The sequence below is a fragment of the Haliaeetus albicilla genome, chromosome Z (assembly GCF_947461875.1).
Source record: "Haliaeetus albicilla chromosome Z, bHalAlb1.1, whole genome shotgun sequence".
NCBI lineage: Eukaryota > Metazoa > Chordata > Aves > Accipitriformes > Accipitridae > Haliaeetus > Haliaeetus albicilla.
This window is the reverse complement of record NC_091516.1, coordinates 61,937,394-61,950,292: the sequence shown is the minus strand read 5'-3', so window position 1 is coordinate 61,950,292 and position 12,899 is coordinate 61,937,394. Positions and strand designations below refer to the sequence as shown.

The 12,899-nt window shown below is 39.2% G+C and overlaps 1 protein-coding gene across 2 annotated transcripts in view; it reads right to left on the bottom strand.

Annotated features, from left to right (window-relative positions):
- PLPPR1 (phospholipid phosphatase related 1) overlaps nt 1–12,899 on the bottom strand; it is a 135,341-nt gene that overhangs the window by 89,699 nt on the left and 32,743 nt on the right. The window lies entirely within an intron of this gene.

Sequence of the window (12,899 nt, the reverse complement as noted above, 5' to 3'; positions counted from 1 at the left end):
GCAGGTACTAAGCATAGCTGTAGTTGAGAATTATTAAAAGGAAGATCACTGGTTGACAACATTTGCAGGCTGTGTTCTGAATCAAGTATTGCCTGTCCTCTTAGAGCTGCCAAAAAACTAAAGAAAAGCCAGATTGTGCATTTAGCAAATTCATCAGAATCACAGTCACAGGCCCACCACCTTAGCCAGATGAATTTACCACTGCTTGGCAATCTGCAGTGCACTGATCTGGTATTAATGAGTGTGCGACCACTCTCTCAGTGCTAACAAATATGAATTGGACCCAGAGGACCTCTCCTTGTAGGCAGTGGCTGAACGTTTTTACCTGCTCCTACTGACAAAACTGGAATGTCTCCAAACCCCACCTCCTTGCACATCCTGGCACAAAGGAAAAAAATCAGCAGCAAATTGACAGAGAGATGGATGTGAAGAGATCCACTGTAATGAGTTTGGTCCTGTGGCGCAAAGCTCACAATGATAATGATTGGCATAAAAGAGTCCCAAGATAAGCAATACAACTATTATCACAACAGGAGGTATTTCCTCATAAGAGAATGACCGTGACAGCTAAACATAGCCAGCTTTCCCAAACAATGAGGAACGTATGATAGTGTTTTTCAAGGATTTTGGAAGTATAAATTACTTTACAGCTTTGTTCTCTTGAGAGTTACTTTAAAAAAAGATCTTTTCCTTTCAGGACCCATTTGCGAAGAGATATTTGAGCCCCAAGATGCAAAACAACATTGTGTCTCCTCTAACAAAGGAATGGAAGCATTTAGTGTGATGGTGGTAACAACAAGTAGCAGGATGGGATCTAAGAAAAAGTTGTGTGAAGTATCAGATTTAATACCTCACATATTTCTAGCATGAAAACTTTGGAAAGATTTCAGCACACTTGCAACTGCTACATCTAGCCAATCATATCGAATATACAGCACTAGAGCAATGGCTGCTAACATGCACAAGCTAATAGCCTTTTCCCATCTCTTAACTTGAGTGATCCGGCATGTAGTGTGACATCTCTTCAACTCTCAGTGGATATACAAATAAATAAACAACTTAAAAGTAACCATGTTCTCATCTCTCTTAGAAAGCTGAAAGGGCTACCAACTCTTTCTGCATACTGTTTTCACAAATTACAATGCAAAATAAGCCCCACAGCCATTATGACCCAAACCATCTGCAGATTCACTGTCCAAATCTAACACAAGCACTGCTTTTTCAAATTATCTCTGTCTCTCTCAGTGCTCATTTGTGGACATAGCAGGACTTACAAAAACCAGAAAACTTTAAGATATTGTAAGAAGGAATTCCACAACTTTTGCATCAATACGGGGACGCTCTGGTCGCTGCCAGTGGCTGCCAGTGACTTCAGCTGGGTAAGATTTCACATTTGCTTTTTATCAAGACATCGCTATCAGATGAATAAAATTCATTCCACTGTTAAACTAGCATGTTCTGTATCATCGGGCAAGGTTTTATAAGAGACAGGAAAGGGCAACTTGATTTAGATATCTCTCTGTCCAAGACTCTTCTTGGAATAAGTCCTGCCCTGTACAGTCTAGAAAGCAAGAGACAAGAATAAAACATTTGCTCATATATCTTGGTTTCGGAAAGGCTTCTCACACACCTTAGACACTTTTAGCTCAGCATTCTCACATGGAAACATCATTAAAAATCAACACAAGTAATACCAGCAGGACATGTTCCTTTGAACAAAACCTCAGCTTCTGAAATTTGCAGTCTGAACCAGCCAGACACCAAAGGTATGCACAACTTCACTCTTGGCACATGTCTCAGTTGTCCTTCGTGGTACCATCTATGTGGTCACAGCAATGAAAGTGGACTCTTACTGATACTGATTACTCTTACTGAATGTGCCACAAAGGTCACACAGGGTACAAAAACAAAGCCCTCTAGATTGCCATAGCTGTGTTTCTGCCAGCACAGTTGAATTGCTCATCAAAGGTAAGTATGCACAAGGGCGATTGGAAAAAATTCCAATCAACAGAAGTTTGGATTTCTCTGAGTACTTTGTTTCCCTGGAATAATCTAGCAGGTTGTTGCCAGTCCACCAAAATAATTCGAAAACAAATTAAGTTCTACAAGCTTTTTTCAAACATTCATGTGACTGCTAACAGACAATCAGCCCTCTTCAGTAACTCAAATCAAGGGCAGTCAGGGCAGCACAGGAACCAACTGCGCATTTTTACTGAAGACAGAAGAGAGTCTTGTAGCTAAACCATCAGTGAACTCTGGGTTAACATACAGACTAATGGATTTAACATGTTATTTTGAACACTTCGGTCAGTTTGATTCTTCTGACACTAACATAATCTCTGCATGGATCAAGGGCAAGTAGAGGCCTGTTAGCAAACAACATTTTCAGAAACGTTAGAGTGTTCCAACAGAACTATTAGGATTTGTATCAGGAAAGTATGGATGTAAGTAAGTGGAGAGAAGAGGGAGGCAGACAAGGAAGTGCCAGGAGAAACAACAGAAGAAGGGTTAAAAAGAAAGGCATGCATTAATTGCCACAGAGCACTGTAGTCATGGTTTCACTGAAACAGAAAAGAAGCTGCCACGAGGGTGAAGAAGGTATTTGGAGACATAAAATACTCAGATAAGGAAAACACGAGAACTGTGAAATTCAAGAACTTTGCCCAAGATTTACAAGAAGGTTGAAGAGGTGAAAAGAAATAATGAGGTGAAAGATCCAAACTGGCACCCAGTCCTAAAGATTACAAAAGAAAAGTAGGTCTAAAACCCATTCACTATTGCCAGCCAAGCAGAGCCCCAGAGACGCAGCAGGACTCAGCAACCACCATGATAATTGGGTTCCCTGTCCGTTTCACACAAGACCCATGCTGTTTAATATACTCATTAACAACATAACACAAACTTGCCTTAGTCAATGGCCCACTACAGAGAAAAGGTTCTCCCATTAAACTTAGTGAAAATATACACAGTACTAATAAAGTCCTAACATGCATGTAACTCATCTACACAAATTTTCAATAAATCCACAACCTTAGGAGAAATTTGGTGAATACAGAACTATAAAGATACCAGGCAGCTTGAAGAATAAATTCAAAGAGATAGAATTACAGAACCAAAGGGAGAAGTGTGCACAAATAGATGTGATATTGCCACAACGAGAAACAGGTCACAGGATTTGTATAAACTTTGCAAGGCCTCCAGTCTTGTCCAGCTTTGTCTTGGCTAGCCTGGAGCTTTGATTTATCTTGCATAGCTGTCTAGGCAAGTTATCAACCAGGTAACTGTTCCCCTGATCCACTTCAGCTCAGCTTTGCGCAGTTGTGTGGTGCAATGCTACTACAATACTTTTGGTATATTTCTGCAACTAAGAGTCTTAACTTGAAACTATTTTGTGTAGAGCAAACTATCTATGAACCTAGAATAAAATCACAGCATGGGAGTACAGTTGCAGAACGACAGCAGGCTTTGAAATCACAGGCACAGGATGATATTGGAGGTGTCAGCAATGCAGCAACAGTCCTAGGCCATTAAAGCAAGGCAGCCCAGTTTATCAGTGTTACAAGGGAACTAAGGAGAAATATGACACATAAAATAAATTCAGATGTGATGTGAAATTGCGGACTAATAAAGAAAGGGCGAGTATTTGTCTGTGTTCGGAGAGGTATGAAAATAACCCCAAGCAAGCCCAAGATGAAACCATCAATGTCAGTGTTCTCCTTTCAGCCGAGACCTGAGATGCTGATGGCTTACCATCATTTCCTCTTCTTGATAAAGACTGAAGCCACTCACCAAATGACTCAGAGGGGCATTGGAAAGGCCAGTATAACACAGGGGAAGGGACACGTACTGGCAAGAGTATACATAACAGTTTTACTTGCGTTATGAAAGGGAATTACTTAAAAAAACAGGTAATTTGGACTGCTAGTATAATTTCAACCATAGTAGTAACAACTGGTGCACGGTGACTAAACTGTTAAGGCGGAGATTAGAAAATAAACTCTTGGCTCTGCATAGAAGGTATATTCCTGTACCCCACATAAGCTGCAGAGTAACAAAAGGAAACAACCCATTATCTGATGAATTAAAAAAAGAATCTTTTCAGTCTGAAATGGTCATTCCTTTTTAACTTCATTTAATTCCTTCTGGAGTTACTAGTCACACAATATTTCACTAAGTGGTGTGATAGGGTTTGGTAATACCCAGGACCTTGTATCTTTTTCCATGATAATTTAACTTGTTCTCAACTCAATTTTTGAGTAATTTCTGACTTTGATTTAAATGTCTTCTCTTCTTCAATACATTTTCCACACCAATTTTTGCTTTAGTTGCTGTTGTTATTGATTTTGTTCCTAAATCATGAAACCTCATGATTATCCATGAATCAAAATATTTTAGAACAACTTTGAAATGGGACAAAGCAAGCTGGATGCACTTTCAAGGACTCAGAACTAAGAAATGACAAACTATATATGGGCATTCTAAAATAATGAGAAAGATGCTCATAATTTACAATATTTCCTTGAAAATTATTATTTTTAATATAACACTCTTTGATTCATCTTTTCCTGGTTTTTTGAGCTTTTGGAATGCACATCTTCCTACCATAAAGCTTTTTGTTGAAAGCATTGTGCATAGGACTTAAATAAAAAGCAAGAGAGAAACAGGGATTATGTAACCGCTGGACTCTGGGACCAAAGGCTTTAAGACAAGCATGAAGTACAATTCTGCAAACCTATTTTGTATAAGCTTATCATCCACACAAGATGTCACATGCATGGTCCTTGGAGGCTAGAAGAAGAATGGAAACACTTGCATTTTCTTCCAGATGGTAATAGCTCTCTGCCCGTCTTTCAGTGGATGCAATGCAGGAAGGCTTTTTGGTTTTTAGACACAGTAGTGCAATCAGAAATGTTTATGTTGGAACTCAGCTGTTTTGACCAGCCACACACAAGTTCAGTGCTGGTGCATGCACACAAGAATGGCTGTTTAACACCACTTTCACAGATGACATTTTGTTTTGAGACACTACAGAAGACAGCTCAGGATATGAGCTGCCAAGAACAGGCTGCCTAGCTGATTTAAAATCACCAGAGTGAAACATGATTATTATGCAGTTTATCTCCATACAAATCAAATGCCTTCATTCTCTCATCCACATTTACCAAAACAGCATCTGACTAACAAAACCTGCTGTCCTCCAGTTATGATGATAATCACAAAGGTCTAACTGGGAGGAAAGGGGGGTGGTGGTGGGAATGTCAGTCCAACTTGCTAGTATGATACTGCAGTAGAACAAAAGATGGAAAATAAGTCCCATTACCTAGACAATCTCACAAAGTTATCTTTTGTTTACACACAGACCAACAAACCTATGGTGTGAAGGGAAAATTATTTAATTAAAATCAGTACAAGATTTAGGGAACAGGTGCCTTTGTTTCACCTTCAGTTTGGATAAGCTTAAAATAGTTTTAAAAGTGCTATTTTCTAACCCAAAAGAAACAAAAGGCATACAGAAATGAGTGTGTCACTATCATAGCCTTCACTGGCCTTTATCAAAGAGACTTCTCAGGCTGAAGACACCGATCTCTGTTCCTTGAGGTCATGAGCTAAACAGTGCTGTTCAAATAGTTAGTTGCCTCCTACACTGGGGATGAAAAAAAAAGGTGACAGAAACCAACTGGTTGTCAATCTCAAACTTGCAGCAGCTACATCTTCTTTGCATGCTTTTGGTTTTTTGTCTTTTTAGGTGTAAGCACAGAATATGTGTAAGTGTAGGCTTGCACACTGTAGACTGTGAAACATCTTCCCAAGGGCCCTGAGGAAACCTCACCTAAAATTAGATGAGGTATGACAATAGAGAACATACTGCAATTACATAGTGCCATTAAAGTTAGAGAGAATTTAACTCCGCAAAAGCATTCTTTTCAAAAACAGAACTTTTCAACAGAAAACTATTTGGACTTTAAACCCCTTTTTACTATCCTGAGCTGACAAGAGAGCATGTTTTGTGTGTGCTTGTCAGAGAAGAGAGGAAAGAAGTCAGAGGCAGAAGGAACTCAAACCCCTGAAGTATTTGTTTGCCAAACAGTAATTTTAATTTTCAGCTTGAACATTTTGTAAATTTACTATGGGTAAAAGCCTTTTCAATTAGCCCCCCCAACCTTGAAAGATTGAACAAGCTTTAACTTTCAAAATACAAAATTAAATATATAAACATAGTTTTCTCTCTCTCTCTCCTCCCTTTTCTCCCACTGCCCTCTTGAGGGTTTAAGCGTGTTATCTGTGGATCAACAGAGTTTTCTGAGTACATCAAATAGTAATTTTTTCACATTTCCCTTAATCTCCTTTGGTTTAAATATTTAGGACTTCACAGGTCCTCAATAATAAGCACAAGCTCAGTAAAACTTTATTTGGATTGGTGAATGTGCCTTCTGTCTATACTGATCATGAATATTTTATGATTCCTATTCACTTTCGTTCTAGGAAGCAGAGGGAGGGGTGTTAAAATAAAAACAAATAAACCCTAGGATTGCTTTCTAAAAGGGTAAGTTGTTCTGCAAAGGTAGTTTTGACTAATGGCAAGGTTCTTCTGGCTGGTATTTGTAAACCCGTTGCCTTGCCTCAAAAGTCAGTGAAAAAGACTACTTCTTTCAGCTGTTGTGCATCACAGCAAACACAGAAAACAACTCACTGTTCCCCAAGCATAGTATATTCCCCCTTGCTATTTCCTGACAAGTGAAATGGAGGCTATATACCTCTGGGACCAGGTTTTAATTCTCTGCTTGTTCTACTCCTGTTACAGTTCCCCTTGGAGAATTTGATTTGTAACTGCCAGCAAGTGAAATGCTTTAACAAAACAAAGTCAAAACAAAGAAAAGAACTCCACATATGCTACACGTTCTAGTCTTTCTAGATACTCTTTGCATTGATATAAAGATCTTGTATTTTTTCCTATTAACATTATTCCTGTTTCAGTTGAAAACACACTTCCACCCTCTCTTCTGGCTTTTCCTCCCTCCCTGTCTCCCTTCCTCCCATTCCTCCATCCCTTCATCTTTCCTTATTTTCTTCAGTCTGAATAAGCAAGGCAGCAGTCTGCCCCACATCAAGGCAGTCCCTAGATTTTGCATGTATAGAAGGAAACAATAAAAGCCCAACCCCCTTTGCCCATCCACCTGCTTTGATAGAGGCATGACCTCAGGTGACAGCCATCCCTGCCTCGCAGAAATGGTTACTGACGAGCCAAAACCCAAATCAGTCCCCAGGAGCTGGGGATAGGGTCATTTCCCTCACTTTTCAGTTCTGCAGTTAGCAGCACCCTGATTTCAGATTTTTGAATAAAGGAGACTGATACGTTACACTCATGTTCTGGAAAATGCTCTCCAGCACTGGAAACCAGGTACCCTTTAAAAGCAGCTGCTTCCCATTTCTGATGATAAACCAACAGGACACACATCTACATATTTGATGGCATATCTATCCTAGAATTCTGGTTTTATTTATGACTCAAAACTGAACAATATTTTAGGCACAGTTCTGCCTTAGTTACACTCAAAGCCAAATTACTGTCAGATTCATTAACAGCCATTGTTTGCAGCAAGATAAAAGACACCTAAATACATTTCTCCTATGAATAACCACTGTGTTAAACACATCGGGGTTTTTTGCATTATGCAGGTTTCTACTGCATAAAGTCATGAATCTGTCACCTTGAGGGCACATTCACAGTGGTGGTGATATAACTTACTGCAACCTGCAAGGAATCCAGATTCCCACTGCACTGCAACTGATAACAACCATTTTAACACCTACTGTCCTTACTGTCAGCAACAGGGAACTGAGCACCTTTGTAAAGAGTCAGTCTTGTGGGTTTTGTGCATGCAGTGAAATCCTCCCCAGAAGACAGATACAAAACTTGCCAGTAAGCAAATACATCCTCAAGCTTAGTATTTTAAAAACTAAAATGTGCAAGCCTTTAAAACCAATATCTCATGTATGATTCTTGTTTTCTGAAGCCAGACTGCAAATCCCAGAAATTCACTTAGCCAAGGCAGCATAAACCAAATGCTGGGACATGTGGTATGAACAGACGGGCACTGAGGCAATGCCAGGAGAACCTGCAGGAGCTCAACATCACTTCAGCACTGATCCTCAGTACGAAATACAGCCTCCTTCAAGCTAAGAAAGAACCTTCTGCCAGACCTTAGGCCGCAGACCTGTAATCAAAGAATAATCTTAAAAATAGAGCTCTGTAATAGAGAACACTGCAAAACTTTCAGGAAAGTGAAACTGGAACCTACTAGTCTTTCACTTTCTCAGATTTTCCTTAGTGTTACAGTTAGATGCTCCGAGGAAAAGTATTTACACGCAGAAAGGTTGGATTCTTTACACTCAGTGGACTTACAACTTGCCTGATTTGGTCTCAGAGAGGCATAATATCTTTCTTTGATGAATTACCAACAATGAAGATCGTTTCAGCAGGAATAAAGGGGTAAGACTTCCCAATTTAAGCTGAGACAAAATTACTTGAGGTTAGTAATAATTGCTCAGTCCCATGAGTAACCGAAATGGCAAAAAAAGCCATTAGAAACAAAGGAATTAGAGTATTAAGGTGTGTTTTACAGATTTCTGACAGTCAGTACAGAGGCTTACTTGTTTAATGAACTATGTAACATCAAATACTACTGAGCAATGGAAATGAGATTGAAGAAACTGTTGATAAAGACTCATAAGGCTTCAGTTTTGCTTTTAATAACTGCTGCATACAGACAAGCTCCCATATGCTTCTTTGGATAACTTAAATGGTCTTTACTTCTGCTCTCTTTTTTTCCATGTCCCTAAGCATAACTTCTGAATAGAGAAGTCCTTCAAGCACAACAAAGTCCTGATTATAAAAAGGCAGGGTGCTTTTTTAAGTGTTTGCAATCACAATGAAGAATTAACAGCAGTCCAGGATTCTGTTGGAGTGTCATTTCCAAACGTTGCTCATTTGTATGTCATCAGCAATGGCATTTTTTTTCCTACTACTTTCTTTTCATTACTGTGTAATCATTTTTCAAACTTCACTCTGTCAGTACTAATGATTTCTGCAGCTAGTGTATTCAGACAGTGCAAAAGTATTTGCCTGAAGAAGGCCAAAAGCCTGTAAGCTAGCATGGAATGCAGAGACTGCATTCCAGAAGTCTCCTCAGCCCTAGTTGCTTTAAACAGATGCAAAGTCTCACAGTCCTGCATAAGTATAAAACGTGCTCTCAATTGCTATTATCACTTTTATCCATCACATTGTTCACTAAAGCCAAAAGCACAACTTAATCTTTCTGTGTGAACTGCAGTATCATTGCAGCTCTGTCCTGTAGATGTAATTCAGACCTGCATTACACAACTGTAAAATGAGCAAGTTGACATCTGCATTTATTCTGTGTTTACACCAATGCACTGATGGAACAGGAACTGATGTTTTATGAGCAACTGTACCTGTGATGCCACAAATGGTACAAAGAGAATATGTATTACCTGGGATAAAGTAGGCCTTTATACACCCTTAGCACATTAATGAAAGGCACATGAGCTTCTCTTTGATCAAGAGCTGCCATCCCAAGTTTTACAGCACGCTACAGGAGTCTAATAATACAAAGTAATTTCAGCTGTCACTGAAGCAAGTTTTGGCCGTCTTTCCTTTGTTTTTTGCTGGGAGTGTGCTAAATCCTGCCTACTGCATTGCTGGTCTCTGACACTCATGAGGACATAGTAAAGGCTCCAGCTGATTTCAGACTTCAGATCAATCTTTAAACAGCAAAAGATTTCCACATACAGGGTATGCTCTCAAAGATCCTTAAGGTAGTATTAGACCTTTCATGCAAGACATATAAGCTCATTTAAAACAGAGGCTTCATCACTCTGGAAGTTTTCAGAATGAAATGCAGCATGGGAGTTATGTATGTTCATGGGAGTAATGTAAATGTTCAATAAGATCAGCTCTTACCCACGTGTTCCAAGCATTTAGCCTGCAATAAAACCAAAAAAAAACCAAAACCAAAAACCCAACCCAAAACCTCTTGAAGTCAGCAGTAAGACTTTATTTTCCAAAAGCATTCAATTTATTAGGGAAATGAGAAAACCAATCCATAAATTCGTGTTTCCAAGACGGAAAAAAATTCTCTGAAACAAATGAAGACCCAAAGCAGAAATCACGTACATCTCCAGGAGGGTCCATCTGCAAAACTGCTCTGCCTCACCATATGACTGGAAACTTGTAAGGACCACCACAAAGAAGCCACTTCGTGATTAAAAAGCAGACAAAAAAGTGCTAGAGTAGGTGAAATGTTTCAGGAGAAGTGTTCCTCTCCTAATTTTACAGACTCACAAGCTCTTGAGAAACATACCAAATAGCAACAATAGTAAGTACAATTCTTAATTTTTGAACAACAATTCCCATTAGGAGATGAGCAGAATGGGGAGTAGGAGCCCCCACATCCCAGTCCAGTACCCCACCACCACGCCACCGTGAAAATTAGACAAGAAAAAAAAAAAGAAGCCTATTTCTAAATGTATTCACCTTTTTTGTGTTCTGCTGACATAGCTGAATGTGCAGTATACACTCCGGTAAATTAAGATGTGAGTACTTAGAAGTCAGGGCTGTAAAATGCTTTCAGAGCTCCAGGCATAGCATTCTGTTAAATTACCACATTCTGCAAAGGTCTTCCTGGAAAAGGATTATACCATGAGAAAGAAGTGAGAGGGAGGAAGGGAGGAAGGGAGGAAATGAAGGAAAGAAGGAGGGAGGGAGGGAAGGAACAACCTACTTAATGCTCTGATTTAGAAAAGTTTGAGAAACAGTGCAGTAATTTGTGTACTGACAGAGCTGTGGGATGGCCCACTAGACTGAACATATCTGGATGTGTAACAGAAGCATTAAGGTTGGTATAAATGATATAAGAATACAAACATTTGTGTCTGGATGGACAGGAATAAACAAAAGGAGACCCTGTACTGGTAAGAGTGGACATGAATTTCAGGAGCAAAAGTGGGGGACACATTGCTTCCGCCAAGCCCACAAGGTTGCACCCTGACACGACCACAGCACCAATGACCTCCATCTCCACATAAGGAAGATGGCAATGGGACTGAGCAATATTGCCTATGCCATTTCTCCAATAATTGAAGAATTTCCTTCCAACACCCTACCACAGAAATAGACAACTATTCCAAACAAACAATGGAAAACAATGAGCAGCAACCTTGTTTCAGATTAATGAAACCACGGGAAGAAAATCCTGATGCACAGGACATTTCCATAGTGAGTGCAGCCTCCTCAATGTTATGAAAGACCTGCCCAAACTGACTGTGTTGTCTCCAGCCCAGAAGGATCCTAGGGATGTAACGCAATGTCAGACACCCGCGGCCCTTGTCCTGTCTGTTGCACACAAGTGGTGCTGGACAAAGTACTTGGGAATACAGGTCTTGGTGCTTGCAAATACATGGGTGTGAGAACACGAGTAAGTGAAAACTATGACAGAATGAATGAGAGTAAAATCAACTTACTCAGAGATTTTGTAAATAAATACAGCCTTTCTCTTCTTTAAGATCTCCTACAGAGTTTTGTTACAATTATTTCCAACAAACATGATATTCACATGCTCATATGTTGAGTTGCCAGCCTTGGGATGGCAACTGGATGAACCCAATGCTCCTGCTTCCCTGGGCCTGCTCTGATAGAAAGTTCTAGCTAATCTTTACTTTCTGACTAACAGATTGTATAGCTCAAGTATCGTCCAGAAAGTTTTCCAAACAAAGACAAAGGTAAGGAAGAAAGAATTTGGAACAAGCTTTCATGAAATTTTCAAGGTTGCCATTTTTTGCTAGTGTGGAAAAAAATATTTACATTTTGGGCAATTTTTACCAACTAATTTAATGAAAAAAGTCTTTCACTTGCTAACTTTTTGTTTAATCTTTTCCACCTTTATTGTGCATTCTCTCCTTTAATCAGAGCTCTCTAGTAAAGTGAAAAAGATAACAATGGAAAAAATACAATAAATACAGTGACTAGAAAAAAACCCAAACCACCAAAAATCAAAACAGATCGAATGCCATTCCAAGTTTGTTCTTATTTCAGGAGAAATTACAAAGGTTTCAAACAAACTGAGATTTCTGGTATACATTCCTGTAAAAATGAATATGCTAGCTGCCATTCCATCCCATGTGTTCTTATCACTGACTTGCTTCTGACAGTGGTAACGAAGCAGACATTAGTAACTAATAAACATTTTGTACATATCTCATTAGAACAATGAAGATGCACAATTTTTCATCCTAACAATTCACTTATCACCTTAAGTCCCTGTCTGTAAATTCTAAGACTTAATTTCAGATGTGGTTGTTAGGCAACCAAATGACAACCAGTATCACAATTCTTTCAAATAACTAACTTAATTTATAGCCACATAGTGCCTACTGCTGTCCACTCCTAAATAGGACACAGAAGATGTAATAACCAAGTTTGTATCAGTCAGATACTAGGAGAACTTATGAGTGGAAAAGAGAAAAAGAAATTTTGACTTCCAGCAGCTACGTTTTGAGTCAGCCCACCATCTTAGGAACCACTGGACACATTAAATAGATGCAGTGGAGTCCATCAATCTTTGCTAATGTTTTCTATAAAAGTCAGAGCAGTTGCATAATTACATTCACATACCTGGTAAATCACTTCTGAATACAGCAACATGCCTGCCCCCTTTTACTTTTTTAAGCCACTGCATTTTGAAAAGTCATATCACTGTTTCCAAGTGGAATTTCTGAACAACAGATCTATTCTTTTCTATTAGAACACAAACAAAGTTTTTTTCATGTCTGAAACAGATGCTGACATTTTTAAAAGGATGCCATTGATAGTACAGGTCATT